The sequence below is a fragment of the Balaenoptera physalus genome (assembly GCF_965194825.1).
Source record: "Balaenoptera physalus genome assembly, chromosome: 1".
In the NCBI taxonomy this organism is placed as follows: domain Eukaryota; kingdom Metazoa; phylum Chordata; class Mammalia; order Artiodactyla; family Balaenopteridae; genus Balaenoptera; species Balaenoptera physalus.
The window spans coordinates 95,471,139-95,487,590 of NC_138882.1; the positions used below are offsets into that span (position 1 = coordinate 95,471,139).

General features: G+C 38.6%; 1 protein-coding gene across 7 annotated transcripts in view; it reads left to right on the plus strand.

Annotated features, from left to right (window-relative positions):
• Positions 1–28: 28 nt before the first annotated feature.
• DENND2C (DENN domain containing 2C) overlaps positions 29–16,452 on the plus strand; it is a 96,774-nt gene continuing 80,350 nt past the window's right edge. For 4 of the 7 annotated variants that reach the window (XR_014262474.1, XM_082458310.1, XM_082458307.1 and 1 more), the window contains exon 1: positions 29–2,992. The gene's annotated coding sequence lies outside the window, so the exon portion shown is untranslated. Of the gene's footprint in view, positions 2,993–3,030; positions 3,889–16,452 lie in introns of those variants that run through there. The other 3 variants (XM_082458311.1, XM_082458309.1, XM_082458313.1) reach the window with 2 other exon arrangements.

Here is a 16,452-nt window from a genome sequence, read left to right on the forward strand (position 1 = left end):
ACAAGCCAAAGATTGTATTGGATATTGTTCCATTGACATTATTTCATTTAATGTTTTGCACAACTTTATAGGTATTATTACCTCCATTTTGGGGAAGATGAGTAAACTGAGGTTGGTGAAGTTAATAACCTGCACAATTGTACAACACAGGGAATATAGCCTATTTTTTATAATAACTGTAAATGGAATATAACCTTTAAAAATTATGAATCACTATGCTGTACACCTGTAACATATAGTAGTGTACATCAACTATACCTTAATTAAAAAAAGAAATGACCTTTGATAAAAAAAAATAAGCTGCATAAGGAAGCACCTAGTGAGAGGTAGCAATGGAGACCTGGGTTTTTCTGACTCTTGAGTCTCCATGACTTCCAGGCAAAATGGTTATTAAGGCAGGGCAAAAATGCAAGCAAATGATGGGACTTCCCTTGTGGTCCAGTGGTTAAGACTCTGCACTCCCAATGCAGGGGGCCCGGGTGCAATCCCTGGTCAGGGAACTGGATCCTGCATACCGCAGCTAAAATATCCTGTTTGCCGCAACTAAGACCTGGCACAGCCAAGTAAATAAATAAATATTAAAAAAAAAAACAAAAACAAGCAAATGATTTGATATAAGGAGAATGTAGGCTTTTGGTTTATAGAATGAAACTTGCTATAGGCACTTAGACTTCTGAAAACCCCTTTTGACAGGATACATCTGAAGGGTGGCTTTCTTAGACAAAAATAGAACAGGTGTACCCCAAGATAGAAAATCTGTAATTATGAGTTATTATACTTATGGAGAATTTATCTTACGAAAGGATTCTTAGTTTTAAGGATATAATTGACAATAAAGTTATAGTCAGCTGTAGTGGTACGTTTTAAATGATTTCACTTACCAAAATAAGATACACATGTAACTTTTTAGAAACATTCCTGTTACTCAAGGTCAGGTGGAATTCAATCCAATTAGCCAGACCATACTTCTATACATATACAGTTGTGCTGCCATCTAGTGGTTGGGCTGATACTTCATTCCACTTATTCAATAAACAATTACTGATCAAACATCTAAAGTACCAGGTACTATTCTAGGCAGCAAAGGTATAAAGAATAAGATTTCACTTCTACTCTCAAGTTATTCACAGCAAGAAGTTATAGCATGAGTAGATACAAATGTGAAAAAGAGCATTTTGTGAAACATCTCAGAAAGTAATGACGTTTCAAATGGAAAAAAAATTAAAAGCAAATTCCTGCATGCTTCCACATTCTGTACAGGTAGCCATAAGCATAGGCGTGATCCCAACAGCATGTTTGTACTAGCCCTGGTGTTAGAATGCTCTCCCTGGTTTCTGAAGCTGAAGTTCTGTTTGCTGAGTATTTGTAAGTCCCTTGGAAAACCTGATTTTATTTTACCTTGGCCTCTTTGTCATCAAAATAATATAAATTGCCAAATTAAACTTTCTATTCTCAGATTTTAAAAGGCATTAACTACCATTATGTATATCTCCATCTTACCCATGAGAGGGCAGTAGAATACATACATGTTAATTCATTTATTAAATCCATGCAGATTTGGGTTCCAATTTGGTACTTGGAATTCGATCTGCTCATTTTGTCATATAATCTCCTGGAATTCAAAGTTTGAACTTTGAAATAAATTTGAATTTTAAAATAAATTCCAAAGCCACACTATGCTAGCCCCAAATTTTATCTTAAACAATTGTTTGGGAAGTTTTCTAAATACATGTGTTTTTTTGGTGGTGAGCAGGAGGAGTCCATAAAGATCGGTGTTCAAAATTTACTACAAATTTATTTCCTCATTGAGACATGATTAAAAATATGTCTTGTCATTCCTCTTTTTTCCCCCCCATCACAGAAGAGACTTCCTGTTTCATTGTCCACGGCTCATGGTTTCACAGTGATTTGGGATATGCAGCTTTTATTGCTTTGGCTACGTTGGCTTGTGACAGTCATCTGTGATGTGTAACCAAACACTGCTCTTTCTGGCCGTCTTCTATTTTGGTACCTCTATGCGAACAGATGTGGGGAGAGTTTGATCACCAAATCCAAGAGGTTCTGGTGGGGGTGGGGTGAGATAGGGTGGAGTCGGGCGGGCAGAGGCAGGGTGGGGTGGTTAGCAAGTGCCTGGGAAACAGGCTCAAATCATCCTTGACTCGCAGCCTTAGTGAAACTGGGCTGCTGCTCGCAGTAGGCACTGCGCCATGCACATACCTGAGTATGAGTGTGTTGCAGGCGTAGCGCTTAAGCATGGGTGTCACAACAGGGCGTGGGAGCCGACCTCAGGCACTGGGAGTATCAAAGACACCCCTGCTCTGGGATTTCAAGCCTCAGGTGTCCGGAGCGTCATTTGCATCTGTGTATGTTTCAAGTAGGCGCTGTACTGCAATTGCAGGAGAAATGTTTGTTTCCTCCCTGAGCTCAGCCCGGGAAATGGTGCTGCTCTTTCACTGGAGACACCAGGACTACTGAGCCCGGTGGCAGGAGACAATTCTATGGTTTCCTTGAGTGAGGTGCCATTTGGATTCCTTGATTAGGCTTTCTCTCGCGGGTGGTTGTGAGGAGTCAACCTTCGTGTAAAGTTCTGGTCCTTCGCGGTGGGGCCTGTCGGACGGCAGGCACGGCGACGGCGAAGGAGCTTTGGCTAGAGGCCCTCGGCCGGACGACAGTGGCGCCGGTAGCCTGCCTGCTGGGGCCGCACCCTTTCGGCGCCCAAGGTCCTGGGCAAGGTTCTGGCCCCTACGCCGAACTCCAGAGGGGGCGGTTCCCCTCTGGACAGTCCCCGGGCGGTGCCGGGGGCGGGCCCGACCGTGAGGGGTTGGAACAGGAACCAATAAGAACAGGGTTTTGCCGGGGCGGGGCCTGCGGCCGGGCGTGTGGGGGCGGGCCGGAGCCCACCCAGAGTGGGAGCGAGGCGACTGGGCGCTTCTGCGCGGAGGACGAGAGCCTCGGAGCCCAGCCGCGGAGGCGGCGTCGAGGACGAGAGCAAGTAGGGGCAGGGCCACCCGGGCGGGGTGTGAGGCAGGGGCTTCAGACCCTCGCGGAGGAGGGGGTCGTACGCCGGGTGTCGGGAGCGGGGCCACGGAGCGTCGGGCGCCGTCGGGCCGCAGCGCGGGAGCGTGCCGGCGGAGGTGTCGGCGCCGACCAGGCACTTTCGGCACCTCCCCGGCCTGGAGGGACGCCCGAGCGTGCGGCCCGGCGCCCAGCGGATGCCGCGCGTTGCGAGCCCGCTCGTCGGCCTCGGCGGTTGTGGCGGAGCCTGGCTGAGGGTCTCCTCGCCGCTCCCCTCGGGGCGCGGGGACCGTCGTCCAGGTGGCGCGCGGGGACGCTCGACAGTCCTGGGGTAGAGGCAGGGAGCGCCCCGCATCCAGGAAGAAACGCGGGGCTCTCTCCAGGATTAGCCACGGCGCTTGAACGTCGACAGGCTGAGACGACGGACTTTACATTTTTGCTTTTTTGTGCTTTGATTCTTAACAGAATCTGACGAGCACAGTAGTGAAAGTTGTCAAGTAGGATTTTGATTTTAAAATCTGGCATTGGAACATCTAAGAGATTCTAACTAGTATGGCAGAAGATGATCAGAATATGAGTCAGGGGCTGGAGCCTCAGCCAGGACCCACATACCAGATGTGATTCCTCGGTCAAGTCGACTTTTCCGGGCCTACGTTTCCTTAGCTGTAAAATCGAGATGCTCATGCATACTTGGGGGTATTCTGAGGGTCAGATGAGATGCGTGAGAGTACTCTATAAGTGTTAGGTATTGCATATTCTGTAAAACAGCTACGAAGTGCCAGGCACATAGTAGGCACGTTGTAAAACCTTTACCCTAAAGCTAGTGATTCACCTACAGTGTTTTAGATAAAGTCCTACATCTTCGTTTACTGTGTAAATAAATTGCTTAAGCTCATTTTCCACAAATCACCATTGTTGGAAGTGTCCGTTTTTAACTGATTAATGAGTTTTTCTAGAATAGCATATATTATCGATACACTGTTACTGAATTGTTTACCAAGAAGTTTGGTAGCAATCAATCTATGTCTTTGCTTTAGATAAATAGTTGTAGTTTAAGTTACCTGGTAAAGTAAGCTGGGAGTATTGTTTCAAATCAGACTTGTATTTGCTTTTGTAAGATTTAAGTCCTCCAAAACAAAATTAATATATAGCCGCATTTTGGGGGTACAGCCTTTATTATAGACATGTGCATTATTTTCTTTGGGTATGTGTGTGAGGTGTTGCAGCGGGAGAGCAGAAATGAAAAAACAGAGTAGTAGATTGCAACCAGCAGACTTTGACTAGGGATACTTATAGGCGTGTTCTGAAGTCATTTCCCAGGCAGAAACCAGGAAATGTAGTAATTGTGTCTCTTGGCTTTTCATTAGTTTTTTTGTGTTGAGTGTGGCAGTAGATTTTTAAAAAAATGCAAATATAAAGGAAGAATATTAGTTTTTCTGATGTGACAATAAGCACTTTTCTAAAGCTGAAAATTACGTTTTAAATGATCTGTAGTAAGTCTTACATTATAGACAAGAATTTTAGACCAGTGGATACCAAGATCAAATTAAATGGAGGAGTAGAGAGAAAGTTTCTAGTGAATGTAATTTTTGTGTTGCTTTAACAGCTTTACATGTTTCAACAGTTCAGTGCAAGATGGATGCTTTGAAAACACCAATTTCAAACATGTACTCCATATATAAATTTTGCTGTGATTTATAATTTGTTGATCTTGGAGGACTGAAGCCTTATAGTCACGTTATTTATTGAGCACCTAATACATTCCAAGGCACAGTTTTAGCACTTATATTATATTCATGTATGGGCAGGATATAATTCCTTCCATCTAGGAGATTACACTTTACCAAGTGGGGTAACATAAGCTGTTTTTAAAACTGATGTTAACAATAACATCAACCAGCATTTATTGGGACCTTCTTTGGGCCAGGCAGTGCTCTAAATTCTTTACATGCATTATCTTATTTAATCCTTACAACAGCATCATGAGGGGTGTTATTATTATGATCTCCTCATTGAGAAACAAAAAGGTTGAATAACTTTCCCATATCAAACAGCCTAGGTGCCAGAGCTAGGTAGGACTCAACCCAGACAGTTGGGCTCCAGAAATCCTGATCTTAACCTCTTCATTATACTGAGTGTAAAATTCTGTGAGTGAGATACAAATGAAATCCAACAAGCATTTAAAAGAAAGTTCTGTAAAGAACTTCTTCAAAAAGAAGGAAAGAAAGAGAGAAAGAAACTGGTATTGCAAGGTGTAGATGAAGGCATATCCAAGCTACAATTTAATTATACTTTATATATAGGAGACTTTTTTTTTCCTGGTGAATGATGTGGGATTCTTTTTGTTTCTAAGCCCTCAGTCACTCAGTTACTACAATTATGGCATTATCTTAATACTATAAGAGGTGATTATTTTTTAATAAGAAGTTTAAAATGTTTGTTCTCAGACCATAAGTTAAAGTTAGATTCAAGAAAAGAAAATGTTTCCCTGCCTTCAAGGTGCTTATAACTAGACATGTAAATCAGTCCCTACAATTTCAGTGTGATAAGAGTTATAACAGAGATATAGTTATAGAGTTAATGGGACCATTGATGAGGGAAGATAATTCTGTATATGGTAGGGAGGAGGATTAGTGAGAAGATACCATATTTGAATTTGGCTTTAAAGGATGAATAGGAGTTTGCTGAGTTGGGGAAGGGAACAGAAGATATGGATGAAAACCAGGAATATTATGTGAAAGCATATGGTATGTTTGAGGAATGTGTTGTAGTTCACATTGTCACTAAAAGTCAGAGTGTATAGAGATGTGGGGTTGGACTAAAGAAGGTGGTGCCTGGAAATAAGCTGAAAAAAATAAAATTGCAGAGCTTGGTTGCCAATCACGTTAGGATTGCTGAAATTTCTAGAAATTAGGTAAGTGTGGGCTTTCAATGCCTATCATTTGAAATAATGAAGATTTGCCCAGTTTGGCATAATCTTTCACTATAGAATATGGTGTTAAAGGTAGTTTTAATACTTTGAAGTACAGGATATACTATAAAACAACATACAGATTTACGCAAGTAAAAAGTTATGACTCAGAGAAAGAAAAAAGAAGTCTGCGGTGCCATTTGGTGAAGAGCCTGTTTATCATGCTGAGGACTTTGGACTTGATTCTAAAGACAGTGGAGAGCCAGCGAAGGACTTTAAGTAATTAGGAAAGATAACATGGTGGTGGTATGGTATAGAGGCTGGATTGGATGGAGAGACAAAAGGTAGAGAGATAAGTTAGAAGGTTGTTGCTATTGAAATAGCCCAGATAAGAGTGGATAAGGGCCTGGAGTAGGAAAATAGTAATAGAGATGAAGAGGAGAGGACAAATGATATTACAAGGCTTAAAAAGTGATTGGCTTTGAAGGTAAACAGAAAAGTAAAAACTTAGTTTCTCAGCTTGGGAAACTGTGGATAGAGGAACTTGGTTTAATTTTTAATGTGAGGGGAAGATAATTGTTTCAGTTTTGAACATGGTGAGTTGGAAGTGTCTATGGAGCATTCAGATAGAGATGTCAAGAGAGGATCCAGAGCCCAGAAGAGAGGCCGAGATTGGGGATTCAGATTTCGGAGTTAGCCAGTAAGTGGAAATTGAAGCCATAAGAGCAGATGAAATTGTTTGGGGGGAAGACAAGGAATTAGAAGAGAAGAGGGCCAAGGATAAATTATTTGCTTTGTATGAATAGAAGGGATTCATTTATACTAATTTTCTTATTAGTTGTGATTATAAAGAAATTAAATGGGTTTTAATTGAAGATTAAACAGCTTTTACATCCAAATGAATCCTCTTCTTTTAAAATTTCACTGGGAGTCACTCATTTATTCCCAAAGTGTATTGCCCAAACTATTATTGGAGTACCTCTGTGTAAAAAAAAAAAAAAAACTTTTTAGCAAATTCACAGCCAATCAAGAAAGTAGATCTTCTGGCTTTATGATAGAATTCTTTTTCCTCCTCTGTACTTTCTACTTCCATGCTTATAATAGATGGGCCCCAACTTAAGATGGTTCCGCTTCTGATTTTTCGACTTTACAATGGTGCAAAATTGGTACGTACTCAGTAGAAACTGTACTTCGAATTTTGAATTTTGATCTTTTCCTGGGCTAGCAGTATGCAGTGTGATGCTCTCTCCTAATGCTGGGCAGAGGCAAGGAGTCAACCTCCCAGTCAGCCACATGATTATTGATACAAGGATAAACAGCCAATACACTTATAACCATTCAGTACCCATAGAACCATTCTGTTTTTCACTTTCAGTACAGTATTCAATAAATCACATGAGGTAGTCAACACTTTATTTTAAAATGGGCTTTTCAGATTTTCCTCAACTTACCATGGGGTTACATTCTGAAAAACCCATAATAAGGTGAAAATATCATAAGTTGAAAATGCATTTAATACATCTGACCTACCAAACATTGTAGCTTAGCCTAGCCTATCTTAAATGTGTTCAGAACACTTATATTAGCCCACAGTTAGGCAGAATCATCTAACACAAAGCCTATTTTATAATACAGTGTATTATCTCATGTAATTTATTGAATACTGTACTGTATATGGAAAACAGAATGGTTGTCTGTACAGAATGGTTGTAAGCGTATCGCTTTTTCACCCTCATGATCCTGTGGCTTACTGGGAGCTGCGGCTCTCTGCCGCTGCCCAACATCGTGAGTATCATACTGCATATCACTAGCCCAGGAAAAGATGAAAATTCAAAATACACTTTCTACTGAATGCATATTACTTTGGTACCATCGTAAAGTCAGAAAATTTTAACTGAAGCCATCATAAGTTGGGGACTGTCTGTAGAACCTGTTTACGTTGAATCAAAGGTAAGAAAGCATATGACTTTCCCCTCACTTGGTTGTTAGCTCTTAGAAGTCAGAGATAGTGCTTTAAAAAAAAAAAAGCCTCCCATATATTTAGATTATCAATAAATGGTTGATTCATCTTGATAACCAACTTATTCAATCTTGGCTCCAAATGGCTTAGCCATTTCCAAAATTCATTTTCATCTTCAAAGGGTGAAGGTTTGTCACCACTGAGGAGATTCAAAAGAAAGTGTTATGGCTTTGAAGGCATTTTCAAACAAGCAGTTTCAAAAATATTTTCCTAATTCGTAGTATCATTAGAATAAGTGTATGATCTTCTAAGGCAGGGAGTGGAAAACTTTTTCTCTGAAGGGCTAGATAGTAAATATTTTAGACTTTGTGAGCCATACAGTCTGTCATAACTACCCAATTCTGCCAAAAAAGAGCCATAGACGATACTTAAATGAATGAGTATGGACTGAGGTCCAGTTAAAGTTTATTTATGGACGTTGAACTTTGGATTTCATAGCATTTTCACATGTCACAAAATGTAGTTTGATTATTTTTTCAACCATTTAAAAATGTAAAATTCTCAGAGGCCAAAAACAGATGTTGGGTCACATTTGACCCACAGGTAGGCCATAGTCTGCTGACCCTGTTCTAAGGGGTGTTCTTTGAAGTACTTGGATTTGTTAGTTTAGTTTTTATAAAATAGTTCTTCAAAGTTATACCTCCTGCTTCTAAATTCTAGTACATTTCTTAAAACATCTGAAAATTTTTCATTCATACTCTGTTTCTCATATAGAGTAATTAGAATACATTCCCTTCATTAGTTTGGAACCCGAGATACAGAGAAACAGATTAACTTGTACACTGTCAGAATCAAAAATATGTGTGAAAATATTTTTCAACATTCAGTATTCCTTACTGAACCAGTTAAACAGCAATCTTTTTGCCTCAGCGAAAGTGGGGACATTGAAAGCTAGGTGGAATAAAAGGCCAAAACTGGAAGGAGTGTCCTGCACTGGTTCCCAGAGGGTTGGGCAGGATGGAATCTTTTATCTTTTTCCTCTTTGAATTGCGTGAATAATTTTTATCCCAAGGAAAACGAAACATGAAGTTTTTCTTCACTTCAGGGGCATTATAGCAGGTTATAAGATTGAAGGATTAAATAATGGTGAGATAAGAGGAAGAAATTTAAAGGACTTAACTTTTTCACATCTAGCCATCCCAGATGTTTCTCTTGCACCTTATATTTTTGAGGAGGAAATTTATGGTATTTTTTTGCTTATAAATCTTAGATTCCTGGTTAGCAGCCTGAAAACATAACTTTAACATTCAGTTCAGGCAGTATTAATCCATTTATATTAGTTGTAAGTAATATTTATGCTCTGTTTCTTTAAGTTAGATTTTTGACTTTCATGGTTTTCATAGCAGAGATAAATGTTTACAACAGGGGGCATGGAGGACAATTATTAGTTTTTCTTCGAAGTTTAAATTCATAGAAGTGGAATATTTTTGGATTTTTTTCTGTGTGGATGTTAAGATATAGGACAGATGGAGGTGTGTGTGAGATTTGTTCTTGCTGCTACTTAAAAGATACGTGCTTTTTTTTCTTTCTCTCTTTTTTTCCATTTGAGTTAAAAAAACAAAAAACTCTGGCTGTCTAGGATATTTTTGAGTTGGTTACTTAGCAATATGAAGCATAATTTTGTATTTAAATATTTATCTGTATTCTTTGATACTCTGATTAAATAAGAGTCTGTTAAGGCTGATGATGTTAGGGCCTGCTGGGAGGAAACGACACAGCCTGCTTTACAACAGTATTTACTGCAAAATCACCTTTTCCCTGGTTCCTACTTAAACTGTAAGGGATAACATGGAACAAAAGAGCAGCATTATGTGAATTAGAGTGATGGTCAGTTTGGTGATGACTGTAATGCAATGGTTATTGCACAGTTAATTTATATTAACATAATTCAAGGTTGAGCAGAATGGTTGGTAAAAATGGTGAGACGCTATCTAACTAGGTTTTATTTTTTAACTTTAAATGCATTCTTCAAGTGTGATGTTTTTAAGAGTTCAATGATAATTGTTATTTAAAAAGAAACTAGATCAATGTACCCTTTAAATGTACTGTTTAATTATTAGGAGAAGAAAGCATGTAGTAGAAAAAATACAGAGGCATGTTCAATAGCTGCATCTAGAAGTACAAAAATGTTGAGGAAATGGTGACTTGAGAAAAAGTGTAAGACTTTTTAAAAATGGGTTTATCAAATGTGCAAAACCTGACTAAAGTGACATATATTTGTATTAATGTTGCAAATGAAAATTAAAATCTTTAAAATTGAAAAGATTCTTGGAAACAGCATACTGGACTTTTCAGTAAGCCTTTTAAAATATTTTCAAAGAGGACTTCCCTGGTGGTGCAGTGATTAAGAATCCACCGGCCAATGCAGGGGACACGGGTTCAGTCTCTGGTCTGGGAAGGTCCCTCCACATGCCGCGGAGCAGCTAAGCCCGTGCGCCACAACTACTGAGCCTGTGCTCAAGAGCCCACGAGCCGCAACTACTGAAGCCCGTGCGCCTAGAGCCCAGGCTCTGCAACGAGAGAAGCCACTGCAATGAGAAGCCCGCGTACCGCAACGAAGAGTATCCCCCGCTCGCCGCAACTAGAGAAAGCCCGCATGCAGCAACGAAGACCCAACGCAGCCAAAAATTAATAAAATTTAAAAATATATATATATTTTCAAAGAAAGAAAAGAATATAAAATTATCTCAATTTCCCTTTTAAGGACCATTCCTGAGAAAGATGCATTATTGTTTTGTTATATATCAGTGGCATAAGAGAAAAATGGCTACATATTTCTTGAAAAAAGTATTTGTCTAGAATGCATGGGTGTTATGTTTATGATGTTTGGTGATTAGTCAGTGGAAAATTGAAAATTGCGCCTCTTCGTGTTGACATACCTCTATTCTGTATCATTATGGGACATTCAACAATGCTTATAAGGTGGCTACCGTTTGATGCAGACTTTACAGTCCAAATTGTTGGGATCACTGATTTAAGTTTCACTATGCTTTTAGTTTGTCACATATGGTAGCAAGATAATTAATAAGGAAGATTTTCTTGTGTTGTTTAAATTTAGCTCCAACTGTATGGGCATATTTATAGAAAAGGAATTGTTGATCCTCATAAGTTAAACTGGGAAAAATTTTTGAAGTAATTGTAAGTAGTGGAATAGCAAATATGATTAGAAAACATAGAGGAGTTATTTTAAACATTGTTTGAAGCTACTGATAATAGTGCTTTTTTTCCCCCAAAGGTCCACACTTATGTTTTACTGAGTATTTCCTCAAAGCACCCTTCCAACACTCAAGCAGAGGGAGGGAGGGAGGGAGAGTGACAGAGACAGAGAGACAGACAGAGACAGAGACACAGAGACAGAGAGACAGACAGAGACAGAGATGGACATACAGACAGTAGTCAAAACAGCACAACTGACAGTGCAGACGTCCTTCTGCTTTCTTCTGAATGTCCAGGGCAGCCGGACTACTGGTCTCCTTGAAGCTTTCCCTCCAGCAGAAGCAGTAGGCTGGGCATGAATGAGCACACTCTCTTTCTGTCCCATTTGTTCTAAGGCCTTGGAGTGCTCTTTGGAATCACTGTTTTACGTATACAAAGCTTTGGTATGTGCTGAAAACCCTCTGAATCTCTTGGGTGTATTGAAAAATATTGAAAATTATTAATTATTATAAAGGAGACTTGCTGAGTAGCCAAGTTTTAAAAATGTTTTATTCAGAGCTAATTATACCCATTTACTGTGTCACAGCAGAGTTTGATAATTGTTAAGAGGTAAGGAGCTAAGCAGATTGTGCGAATCTAGAATTTTTCTAGTTGAAAAACATTCTCGTTTGGCAGGTGTTTTCCAGTATTTTTGAATAGCAAAATTTGCATATTTAACTGATATTTTTGGCAACCTAGTGAACTAAATTTGAAGCTATATGTCTAAGGGTTCCAAAACATTGTTATGGCAAGTAATACTTGTACTCTTTTACTCTTTCAAACATGTTGCTACATCTGGAAGAGAGCCTTATCATTAAAGAAAATTTGAACAAAATAAAATGTAGAGATATTGTAAAATCTCATTTCTCTGTCTCCAAACTTTTAATTATTATTTTCCTGAGGGGAAGTTTAAAACATTAAAGAAAAACATTTAGCTAAAAGATCCATTTGCCCTGCATCAATAACTGAGTTCAATATGGATTCCAAGAAGAAAATGAATTCTTACACCTTAGTTCTTAATTTACTCTGAAGTGATTATGAATGATATTGCTAACCATCATTTTGTATTAAGACCAAAGAATTTCCATTACTAAGTAGAATGAGTATGGTACTATTTTTACTGTTCACAACAACTTATTGTTTCATCTAGGATTTTCAACCCTGACCCAGTATAAAGCAAAAGAGTGCAAGACTCTATAGTGAACCTAATAAGTACGTAGTAACATTGTCCTTGTGTGTTCCAGACTGGAATTAATTTATGAACAGGAAAGGTCACTCATTGCATTGCATTGACTCTGTTCTAATTTTAATATTTATATTATGTATTAATTTTGGAATTTTAAATATATTTAAATAATGACCAAATATTTGATGTTAACTTTATGTTTTACTTTATCATATGTAGTAAGGTTAATTATTGTTTTGTGAAACTTCTGTTTCAGTTGTGTGTGTGTGTGTGTGTACTATGAATCAAATGTATTTCTTACCATGGGTTTTGGTCAGAAGGGTTTAGGAAGCATTGGCCTACAGTGCAAGAGAAAGAGGATTTGATTTGATAGGCGAATCTTTTCTCCCACTAAGCGGGCTCAAGACCCTTAGGGATTGTGTGTGTGTGTGTGTGTGTGTGTGTGTGTGTGTGTGTGTGTGTGTGTGTGTGTATTCTAAAAAACATACCAACCTATACGACTGCTGTTACTGCTCTTAAATGATCCGTCTTTGATTTTCCATTTCTCCTGCAAACAATTATGATTGCTCACTCTATCTCCTTCCCTATTAACATTATGTGTGCCTACTTTCCTTGTGTTTATTGCTTCCCTCGAACCCAGTTTCTCCCCACATACATGCCTCTCCTTTACCCAGTGCCCTAGACTTCAGTTTTGCTCTCCTCATATCACTAGGTTCCTTTGCTCCACTGATCTCTGTTGTGCACAAGAAGCAAGGCATACCCCCTGCTGGAGATAATTACTAGTTTTCCTATCTTTGGCTCCGGTTTACTTTGTTCACTCTTGTGCCCAGCTTTAGGAGACAGATGAAGAATCACGTAGGTAGGCCAGACCCTCTATGAATCATGTTTCCAACTTCAATTGAGTGTACTTCCATTAATCTATTAATTACCCAGCTCATTGTTGAGCAGTTCTTAAAATTTTTATCCTCAAGTAGATGGGCTTTTTCTCTAAATCTTAATATGGCTATTTTAATTTTCAAAGATTAAAGTTACATGGTATGAGCAAGCTTAACTGATTTGGTCTGGGTCTTAAGCATACACAGATCTTCTCATCTTTTTTCCAGATCCATAAGAACTGTCATACTTCTCAGACTCCTGACTCCTCTTTCTTCCGTGTGACCTAACTTTCCCCTCCCTCTTCCACGTATTTATTATATCCTTCATTATTTTTTTGCTGCATTTTAAAAATATATATAGGTTTTTTTCCCAACCTTAAAGCATTGTATTTAAAATTGCTTCCCCTTTTTGATCTTCTTCTTCTTATTGACTTTAAAATAAATGTATTCATACTTGATCCATTTTCTCACTAATTTTCTCCCTAAGCTTTAGCTGTTATCTGCCCTCACTGTCCTTTTTTTTTTTTTTTTTAATTATTATTATTATTTTTTTGGCTGCACCTTGCGGCACGTGGGATCTTAGTTCCCCGACCAGGGATTGAACCCATACCCCCTGCAATGGAAGCGAGGAGTCCTGCCTAACCATTGGACCACCAGGGAAGTCCCTGTCCTCACTGTCTTTTGACACCATTTATTTAATGCCCTGTTACCAAATACAAGGACCCTTTCTCGGTCCTTATTCTCCTTACCTCTTTCTTTTCTTCTCAGGACATTTTCCTTCCATGATTATTTGTGATCCACATTATCCTGGTTCTCTTACCTCTCACTAGTCTTTTTTTCCACTCTATCTGATTCTCCCTTTTCTTTCCATCTATAGTTCCTAATCATGATTAATGTTCTCAAAGGTTTAATCCCTAGTTCTTTGCCTTTTAAAAACTCTCTGCCTATGTATGTATATGTATGTAACTATGTATTCTTGCTTTTTTCTCCGTGATGTCTCTCTTAAACCTTTACCCGCCTTAAACCTTTGGCTTTTCTATTTCTCACTTTACTCTCAGCAAATAATTGCATGTATTATTTCAAAGAGAAAATAGAAGCCATTAGAGGGCAAGTTAATCAACATACAGACCCCCAAACCTACAAATGTACCTGCGTCTGTGTCTTTCTTTCCTCATTACCTTCTGTTCCCGTGGAAGAGCTGTCCCTCTTTCTGTCAGATGCTAATCCCTCCAGTTCCATTTGGAGGCCATGCCTTCTCCCCCGCGTGGCGTTTGCTCTCTGCCATTGTTTCTTCTCTCTCCTCTACTGACTCCTTTCCACCAGCGTTTAAACAAGCTTAGTTCTTTTCTATCTTAAAAAAAAAAAAAAAAAAAAAAGCTTTCCTGGGCCACATGTTCCTGTCCAGCTACTACTCTGATGTCCACTTGCCTACCTGGATAAACTCCTTGAAAGTGTTGTCTGCAGTTGCTGTTTCCATCTGTTCTTTCCCATCCACTTCTCAATTCACTATGCTCTTCCTTCCTTCCACTGAATCTGCTCTTGCCCAGGTCCTAATGACCAGTAGACATTCAAGTCTTTACTTTGTTTGACTTTTGACAGTGCACTGTTGACCATTCTTTTCTGTTTGAAAGGTTCTCTTCCTTTGGCTCCCATGATTCCACATACTCCTGGTATTTTCTCCTTTCTTTTATCTACTTTCATGACTTAAATGACCATCTATGATAGAAGAAGACTGACCCAGAATGTCCTAGAACTGACCTGTTCTGGATTAGTAATGTTTTCAGAGTTTATAAAGCTTATCTCTAACAGAGCATGGTGATCTATAAAAGTCAATTTAAAAATGAAATATGTTTATTTAGTAATACTGTAAAGGATTTGTGATATGGTATGGTAAGAAATAAATTTTATTTTAAAAAACTTAACTACTGTTCTTTCTGTTTTAATTCCCACAATACGTTATATGAAATGGGTGCTTAGAAAGTATTGGATGAATCCTTTAAAAAGTAAGTTATATTTTATGAAACAAGTGCTATAAAAGTAATTTATGTTTATTTTTTAAAATTAGATAAGCCAAAAGAAAACTGAGCCATAGTTCTAATACCCAGAGATAAGATAATCACTGTTAACATTTTCGTGTTATATACATATTCACTTTTTTATTCATATAGTTTTTTTTTTTTTTTGGCTTTGCCACGTGGCTTGCGGAATCTTAGTTCCCCAACCAGGGATTGAACCAGCACCTGAGGCAGTGAAAGCGTGGAGTCTAACCACTGGACCGCCAAGGAATTCCCTCATATAGATTTTAAAATTAACTTATACTATACAGTGCTTTATAACATTCTTCTTTTACTATGAACATGTATGACTTCATAATGTTCCATTGTATGGATTTACCATAATACATTTAAGTCCCCTATTGGAAATTTAAGTTATTTAAAATTTAGATTTATTCTAAATCTACTCTTGTGTGTATGTATGTGTGTGTGTGTATGTGTGTATCTTTGTGAATTTGTTCAGTTATTTCCTTAGGATAAATTATTGGAAGTGATGTTTCTGCATCATCATATATGTTTTTTAAAAAGCATTTATTAGGGCCTTATTTAATATAGAAAGATATGAAGAATGCAATTTATTTATTTATTTTTTTAACATCTTTATCGGAGTATAATTGCTTTACAGTGGTGTGTTAGTTTCTGTTGTATAACAAAGTGAATCAGCTATACATGTACATATATCCCCATATCTCCTCCCTCTTGTGTCTCCCTCCCACCCTCCCTATCCCACCCCTCTAGGTGGACACAAAGCACCGAGCTGATCTCCCTGTGCTATGTGGCTGCTTCCCACTAGCTAGGTATTTCACATTTGGTAGAGTATATCTCTCTCACTTTGTCCCAGCTTCCCCTTCCCCATGTCCTCAAGTCCATTCTCTACGTCCATGTCTTTATTCCTGTCTTGCCCCTACGTTCTCCAGAACCTTTTTTTTTTTTTTTTAGTTTCCATATATATGTGTTAGCATACAGTATTTGTTTTTCTCTTTCTGACTTACTTCACTCTGTATGACAGTCTCTAGATCCATCCACCTCACTACAAATAACTCAATTTCGTTTCTTTTAATGGCTGAGTAATATTCCATTGCATATATGTGCCACATCTTCTTTATCCATTCATCTGTCGATGGACACTTAGGTTGCTTCCATGTCCTGGCTATTGTAAATAGAGCTGCAGTGAACATTGTGGTACATGACTCTTT